Source organism: Brienomyrus brachyistius, unplaced genomic scaffold (assembly GCF_023856365.1).
Source record: "Brienomyrus brachyistius isolate T26 unplaced genomic scaffold, BBRACH_0.4 scaffold102, whole genome shotgun sequence".
NCBI classification, from domain to species: Eukaryota; Metazoa; Chordata; class Actinopteri; order Osteoglossiformes; family Mormyridae; genus Brienomyrus; species Brienomyrus brachyistius.
In genome coordinates, this window is record NW_026042377.1 from 546,260 (window position 1) to 555,420 (window position 9,161).

Here is a 9,161-nt window from a genome sequence, read left to right on the forward strand (position 1 = left end):
TGATTAAAGGACTGGAATAAATTAAAGTTCAAGCAAATGGCCTGTGGTAAGAAGAGTGCTATATAAATTTAGCCTTAGATGGAGTTTCCTACCTGGTTTGGGCTGCATTCCCAAGCACCGCTGTTTGTTACATCGAGTCGCTCTGGGTCGATGTAGCCAGTGACCTGGGCCCTGGTCTCAATGTGGCTAAGGTCAGCATCAACACCAAGGGTGTGGACGATATCATAGAGGGAGAGCTGACTCATGTGGAAGAAATTTCTCGAAGTCCAATGTTTAAGTGTTTGACAGAACTTTATTATTCGATGAGCTCAAAGGGAACAGACACTCAGCAATCATGCATCTCGTGTTCTGCTCCCCGAACAACAAGTGCATACATCTCTCATAGCCAAAAATGCCGTCATCAGGTAGTTCGAAGAAAAGGATCAAGTGTCTGTAGACACCAGGCACTTCTGCTTATTGAGGCTTGCTTATCAGCACAGAAATTCCTTTGCAGTTTCATACTGAGTCGAGTTAAATTTATCCAATTACCCAATTACTTTTATCTCACTTCCAGGTCATGCTGACCCGGGCCCTTGCTGAGCAAGCTACATTATGGCAAACGTTAGTTCCTTCGTAGAAAATAGAAATCCCTTTACTTACAGTAAGCAAGCTTGCATTAGTACATTGTGCTTGATACATCAGACTGATTCAAGTGAGGTTATATTGTTTCAATCATTATAGGTAAATCAACAACACATTATAAACTCAATTATTAATTACTGATTAGGTAATGCATTTTGCATAATCATCTATATTCCATTATTGATTACAGGTATTTGCATAATCAAGAATTTTCTATCACACTCACCAGGTTTAACGACAGAACACTGGGGAAAGGTCCAACGGTCCTTTATTGGGGCAAATCAGAGAAGTCCAAACAAGCAGGGTCACAACCAAAATCCGTCCGATCCGTAATACCGAAGTCAAAGGGAAAACCGTAATCGTAGTCAGGTCGGGTGCCGTTAGGTCGAAGATCTGGGAGATCTGTCCGAGGACGCGGACAGGACACATAGGGAGCAAACATGAGGGAAGATCAGGGCTGCGGCGGACAGGAGTGGGAAGGGTCCGGGGGTGCAGGAAGTGGGAGCAGGGAGAGTCGGGGGGATTGGAGCTGGAACAGAGACACAGGAAGAGGTTGCTCAGAAATTGCATTCTAACAATATCTTGGACGGAGTGATCGTTGTGCAAGGTTTAAGTAGTGAAGGGGGGTGTGGCTTCGATTGGTCGCAGCTGCCGGTGTGACACCAGGGCACTCCTTTTCAGCAGCAAGGACAGGGGCTTGCAGATGCCTCCGAATGCACCCAACACTGTTATCTTGGCAATATTCGGGGATACTCCAACCGATGATTAGAGCTGGTCTTGCAATGCAGGAAAACATTCTGAGGACTGATAACAAAATGGAAATTATGCAGATTCTCCTTTGGTAATGGCACTAACATCCTGTACCACGGCTCCCAGTTGAGACCGACAAAAGATTTTTGATTAAAGAACTGGATTGAATTTAAGTTCAAGCAAATGCCCTGTGGTTAAAAGATTGCTATATAAATTTAGGCTTAGATGGAGTTTCTTAGCAGGTTTGGGTTGCATTCCCAAGCACACGTGGTTAATGAGTGGGCGTGGCACACACGAGGATCGGATGAGCTGGGCATGACAACCTTGGCATTGTTCTGGGAATGCTCCAGGCGATGCTTAGGGCTGATCTTGCAATGCGGGAAAACATTCTGAGGACTGGTTTGCTGATAAGTTTAAAACAAAATGGAAATTATGCAGATTCTCTCTTAGTAATGGCACTAATGGCACCACGGCTTCCGGTTGAGACCGACAAAAGACTTTGATTAAAGGACTGGAATGAATTAAAGTTCAAGCAAATGGCCTGTGGTAAGAAGAGTGCTATATAAATTTAGCCTTAGATGGAGTTTCCTACCTGTTTTGGGCTGCATTCCCAAGCACCGCTGTTTTTTTCTACCTAAATTTTAGGACAGTACATGTTTGATACAGTCAAATCCTGCTTCTTCCCATCAATCAGGGAATACTTATATCACACAAAAGCAGTCCAGCAGAAAGCCTGTGTTAGAAGGAATTTTTGTGGCGCTGCCCTTAACCAGCAGAAGTTCAGCAGAAATTCCTCCCCTTTCTTGATGGAGGCCTTCAACTCGCACAACGCTTCCGCCACCAGCTTCTCCTCAAAGGCAGAGAGCTTGGCAAAGCCCAGGTTGTTTTCAATTCCATGTTTCCCGAGGAAGAGAGGGATAGACAAGTATTTGCATTCGCTTATCTCGGATCTCACAAATGCATACTCGACAACCTCCTCTTTGCCATTCATAGCGTCCAGCAGAGAGAAGGTGAACCTAGCTCCCGCATACGTCATTGAGAGTGTGGTAGAGCCTGCCCCAACCCTACAATGATGGTGTGGCTATTGAACAGGTCATTGCAAGTTATTCCGGGCTTCCTGGCCACTCCAGCAGAAAGGAGCAAAACTTTGCACCCCTTCAGAGCTACATCGAGTTGCTCTGGGCCGATGTAGCCAGTGGCCTGGGCCCTGGTCTCAATGTGGCTAAGGTCAGCAGCAACACCGAGGGTGTGGACGATATCATACAGGGAGAGCTGACTCACCAGGTTTAACGACAGAACACTGGGGAAAGGTCCAACGGTCCTTTATTGGGGAAAATCAGAGAAGTCCAAACAAGCAGGGTCACAACCAAAATCCGTCCGATCCGTAATACCGAAGTCAAAGGGAAAACCGTAATCGTAGTCAGGTCGGGTGCCGTTAGGTCGAAGATCTGGGAGATCTGTCCGAGGACGCGGACAGGACACATAGGGAGCAAACATGAGGGAAGATCAGGGCTGCGGCGGACAGGAGTGGGAAGGGTCCGGGGGTGCAGGAAGTGGGAGCAGGGAGAGTCGGGGGGATTGGAGCTGGAACAGAGACACAGGAAGAGGTTGCTCAGAAATTGCATTCTAACAATATCTTGGACGGAGTGATCGTTGTGCAAGGTTTAAGTAGTGAAGGGGGGTGTGGCTTCGATTGGTCGCAGCTGCCGGTGTGATACCAGGGCACTCCTTTTCAGCAGCAAGGACAGGGGCTTGCAGATGCCTCCGAATGCACCCAACACTGTTATCTTGGCAATATTCGGGGATACTCCAACCGATGATTAGAGCTGATCTTGCAATGCAGGAAAACATTCTGAGGACTGATAACAAAATGGAAATTATGCAGATTCTCCTTTGGTAATGGCACTAACATCCTGTACCACGGCTCCCAGTTGAGACCGACAAAAGATTTTTGATTAAAGAACTGGATTGAATTTAAGTTCAAGCAAATGCCCTGTGGTTAAAAGATTGCTATATAAATTTAGGCTTAGATGGAGTTTCTTAGCAGGATTGGGTTGCATTCCCAAGCACAGGTGGTTAATGAGTGGGCGTGGCACACACGAGGATCGGATGAGCTGGGCATGACAACCTTGGCATTGTTCTGGGAATGCTCCAGGCGATGCTTAGGGCTGATCTTGCAATGCGGGAAAACATTCTGAGGACTGGTTTGCTGATAAGTTTAAAACAAAATGGAAATTATGCAGATTCTCTCTTAGTAATGGCACTAATGGCACCACGGCTTCCGGTTGAGACCGACAAAAGACTTTGATTAAAGGACTGGAATAAATTAAAGTTCAAGCAAATGGCCTGTGGTAAGAAGAGTGGTATATAAATTTAGCCTTAGATGGAGTTTCCTACCTGGTTTGGGCTGCATTCCCAAGCACCGCTGTTTGTTACATCGAGTCGCTCTGGGTCGATGTAGCCAGTGACCTGGGCCCTGGTCTCAATGTGGCTAAGGTCAGCATCAACACCAAGGGTGTGGACGATATCATAGAGGGAGAGCTGACTCATGTGGAAGAAATTTCTCGAAGTCCAATGTTTAAGTGTTTGACAGAACTTTATTATTCGATGAGCTCAAAGGGAACAGACACTCAGCAATCATGCATCTCGTGTTCTGCTCCCCGAACAACAAGTGCATACATCTCTCATAGCCAAAAATGCCGTCATCAGGTAGTTCGAAGAAAAGGATCAAGTGTCTGTAGACACCAGGCACTTCTGCTTATTGAGGCTTGCTTATCAGCACAGAAATTCCTTTGCAGTTTCATACTGAGTCGAGTTAAATTTATCCAATTACCCAATTACTTTTATCTCACTTCCAGGTCATGCTGACCCGGGCCCTTGCTGAGCAAGCTACATTATGGCAAACGTTAGTTCCTTCGTAGAAAATAGAAATCCCTTTACTTACAGTAAGCAAGCTTGCATTAGTACATTGTGCTTGATACATCAGACTGATTCAAGTGAGGTTATATTGTTTCAATCATTATAGGTAAATCAACAACACATTATAAACTCAATTATTAATTACTGATTAGGTAATGCATTTTGCATAATCATCTATATTCCATTATTGATTACAGGTATTTGCATAATCAAGAATTTTCTATCACACTCACCAGGTTTAACGACAGAACACTGGGGAAAGGTCCAACGGTCCTTTATTGGGGCAAATCAGAGAAGTCCAAACAAGCAGGGTCACAACCAAAATCCGTCCGATCCGTAATACCGAAGTCAAAGGGAAAACCGTAATCGTAGTCAGGTCGGGTGCCGTTAGGTCGAAGATCTGGGAGATCTGTCCGAGGACGCGGACAGGACACATAGGGAGCAAACATGAGGGAAGATCAGGGCTGCGGCGGACAGGAGTGGGAAGGGTCCGGGGGTGCAGGAAGTGGGAGCAGGGAGAGTCGGGGGGATTGGAGCTGGAACAGAGACACAGGAAGAGGTTGCTCAGAAATTGCATTCTAACAATATCTTGGACGGAGTGATCGTTGTGCAAGGTTTAAGTAGTGAAGGGGGGTGTGGCTTCGATTGGTCGCAGCTGCCGGTGTGATACCAGGGCACTCCTTTTCAGCAGCAAGGACAGGGGCTTGCAGATGCCTCCGAATGCACCCAACACTGTTATCTTGGCAATATTCGGGGATACTCCAACCGATGATTAGAGCTGATCTTGCAATGCAGGAAAACATTCTGAGGACTGATAACAAAATGGAAATTATGCAGATTCTCCTTTGGTAATGGCACTAACATCCTGTACCACGGCTCCCAGTTGAGACCGACAAAAGATTTTTGATTAAAGAACTGGATTGAATTTAAGTTCAAGCAAATGCCCTGTGGTTAAAAGATTGCTATATAAATTTAGGCTTAGATGGAGTTTCTTAGCAGGTTTGGGTTGCATTCCCAAGCACACGTGGTTAATGAGTGGGCGTGGCACACACGAGGATCGGATGAGCTGGGCATGACAACCTTGGCATTGTTCTGGGAATGCTCCAGGCGATGCTTAGGGCTGATCTTGCAATGCGGGAAAACATTCTGAGGACTGGTTTGCTGATAAGTTTAAAACAAAATGGAAATTATGCAGATTCTCTCTTAGTAATGGCACTAATGGCACCACGGCTTCCGGTTGAGACCGACAAAAGACTTTGATTAAAGGACTGGAATGAATTAAAGTTCAAGCAAATGGCCTGTGGTAAGAAGAGTGCTATATAAATTTAGCCTTAGATGGAGTTTCCTACCTGTTTTGGGCTGCATTCCCAAGCACCGCTGTTTTTTTCTACCTAAATTTTAGGACAGTACATGTTTGATACAGTCAAATCCTGCTTCTTCCCATCAATCAGGGAATACTTATATCACACAAAAGCAGTCCAGCAGAAAGCCTGTGTTAGAAGGAATTTTTGTGGCGCTGCCCTTAACCAGCAGAAGTTCAGCAGAAATTCCTCCCCTTTCTTGATGGAGGCCTTCAACTCGCACAACGCTTCCGCCACCAGCTTCTCCTCAAAGGCAGAGAGCTTGGCAAAGCCCAGGTTGTTTTCAATTCCATGTTTCCCGAGGAAGAGAGGGATAGACAAGTATTTGCATTCGCTTATCTCGGATCTCACAAATGCATACTCGACAACCTCCTCTTTGCCATTCATAGCGTCCAGCAGAGAGAAGGTGAACCTAGCTCCCGCATACGTCATTGAGAGTGTGGTAGAGCCTGCCCCAACCCTACAATGATGGTGTGGCTATTGAACAGGTCATTGCAAGTTATTCCGGGCTTCCTGGCCACTCCAGCAGAAAGGAGCAAAACTTTGCACCCCTTCAGAGCTACATCGAGTTGCTCTGGGCCGATGTAGCCAGTGGCCTGGGCCCTGGTCTCAATGTGGCTAAGGTCAGCAGCAACACCGAGGGTGTGGACGATATCATACAGGGAGAGCTGACTCACCAGGTTTAACGACAGAACACTGGGGAAAGGTCCAACGGTCCTTTATTGGGGAAAATCAGAGAAGTCCAAACAAGCAGGGTCACAACCAAAATCCGTCCGATCCGTAATACCGAAGTCAAAGGGAAAACCGTGATCGTAGTCAGGTCGGGTGCCGTTAGGTCGAAGATCTGGGAGATCTGTCCGAGGACGCGGACAGGACACATAGGGAGCAAACATGAGGGAAGATCAGGGCTGCGGCGGACAGGAGTGGGAAGGGTCCGGGGGTGCAGGAAGTGGGAGCAGGGAGAGTCGGGGGGATTGGAGCTGGAACAGAGACACAGGAAGAGGTTGCTCAGAAATTGCATTCTAACAATATCTTGGACGGAGTGATCGTTGTGCAAGGTTTAAGTAGTGAAGGGGGGTGTGGCTTCGATTGGTCGCAGCTGCCGGTGTGATACCAGGGCACTCCTTTTCAGCAGCAAGGACAGGGGCTTGCAGATGCCTCCGAATGCACCCAACACTGTTATCTTGGCAATATTCGGGGATACTCCAACCGATGATTAGAGCTGATCTTGCAATGCAGGAAAACATTCTGAGGACTGATAACAAAATGGAAATTATGCAGATTCTCCTTTGGTAATGGCACTAACATCCTGTACCACGGCTCCCAGTTGAGACCGACAAAAGATTTTTGATTAAAGAACTGGATTGAATTTAAGTTCAAGCAAATGCCCTGTGGTTAAAAGATTGCTATATAAATTTAGGCTTAGATGGAGTTTCTTAGCAGGATTGGGTTGCATTCCCAAGCACAGGTGGTTAATGAGTGGGCGTGGCACACACGAGGATCGGATGAGCTGGGCATGACAACCTTGGCATTGTTCTGGGAATGCTCCAGGCGATGCTTAGGGCTGATCTTGCAATGCGGGAAAACATTCTGAGGACTGGTTTGCTGATAAGTTTAAAACAAAATGGAAATTATGCAGATTCTCTCTTAGTAATGGCACTAATGGCACCACGGCTTCCGGTTGAGACCGACAAAAGACTTTGATTAAAGGACTGGAATAAATTAAAGTTCAAGCAAATGGCCTGTGGTAAGAAGAGTGGTATATAAATTTAGCCTTAGATGGAGTTTCCTACCTGGTTTGGGCTGCATTCCCAAGCACCGCTGTTTGTTACATCGAGTCGCTCTGGTTCGATGTAGCCAGTGACCTGGGCCCTGGTCTCAATGTGGCTAAGGTCAGCATCAACACCAAGGGTGTGGACGATATCATAGAGGGAGAGCTGACTCATGTGGAAGAAATTTCTCGAAGTCCAATGTTTAAGTGTTTGACAGAACTTTATTATTCGATGAGCTCAAAGGGAACAGACACTCAGCAATCATGCATCTCGTGTTCTGCTCCCCGAACAACAAGTGCATACATCTCTCATAGCCAAAAATGCCGTCATCAGGTAGTTCGAAGAAAAGGATCAAGTGTCTGTAGACACCAGGCACTTCTGCTTATTGAGGCTTGCTTATCAGCACAGAAATTCCTTTGCAGTTTCATACTGAGTCGAGTTAAATTTATCCAATTACCCAATTACTTTTATCTCACTTCCAGGTCATGCTGACCCGGGCCCTTGCTGAGCAAGCTACATTATGGCAAACGTTAGTTCCTTCGTAGAAAATAGAAATCCCTTTACTTACAGTAAGCAAGCTTGCATTAGTACATTGTGCTTGATACATCAGACTGATTCAAGTGAGGTTATATTGTTTCAATCATTATAGGTAAATCAACAACACATTATAAACTCAATTATTAATTACTGATTAGGTAATGCATTTTGCATAATCATCTATATTCCATTATTGATTACAGGTATTTGCATAATCAAGAATTTTCTATCACACTCACCAGGTTTAACGACAGAACACTGGGGAAAGGTCCAACGGTCCTTTATTGGGGCAAATCAGAGAAGTCCAAACAAGCAGGGTCACAACCAAAATCCGTCCGATCCGTAATACCGAAGTCAAAGGGAAAACCGTAATCGTAGTCAGGTCGGGTGCCGTTAGGTCGAAATATCTGGGAGATTTGTCCGAGGACGCGGACAGGACACATAGGGAGCAAACATGAGGGAAGATCAGGGCTGCGGCGGACAGGAGTGGGAAGGGTCCGGGGGTGCAGGAAGTGGGAGCAGGGAGAGTCGGGGGGATTGGAGCTGGAACAGAGACACAGGAAGAGGTTGCTCAGAAATTGCATTCTAACAATATCTTGGACGGAGTGATCGTTGTGCAAGGTTTAAGTAGTGAAGGGGGGTGTGGCTTCGATTGGTCGCAGCTGCCGGTGTGATACAAGGGGACTCCTTTTCAGCAGCAAGGACAGGGGCTTGCAGATGCCTCCGAATGCACCCAACACTGTTATCTTGGCAATATTCGGGGATACTCCAACCGATGATTAGAGCTGATCTTGCAATGCAGGAAAACATTCTGAGGACTGATAACAAAATGGAAATTATGCAGATTCTCCTTTGGTAATGGCACTAACATCCTGTACCACGGCTCCCAGTTGAGACCGACAAAAGATTTTTGATTAAAGAACTGGATTGAATTTAAGTTCAAGCAAATGCCCTGTGGTTAAAAGATTGCTATATAAATTTAGGCTTAGATGGAGTTTCTTAGCAGGTTTGGGTTGCATTCCCAAGCACAGGTGGTTAATGAGTGGGCGTGGCACACACGAGGATCGGATGAGCTGGGCATGACAACCTTGGCATTGTTCTGGGAATGCTCCAGGCGATGCTTAGGGCTGATCTTGCAATGCGGGAAAACATTCTGAGGACTGGTTTGCTGATAAGTTTAAAACAAAATGGAAATTATGCA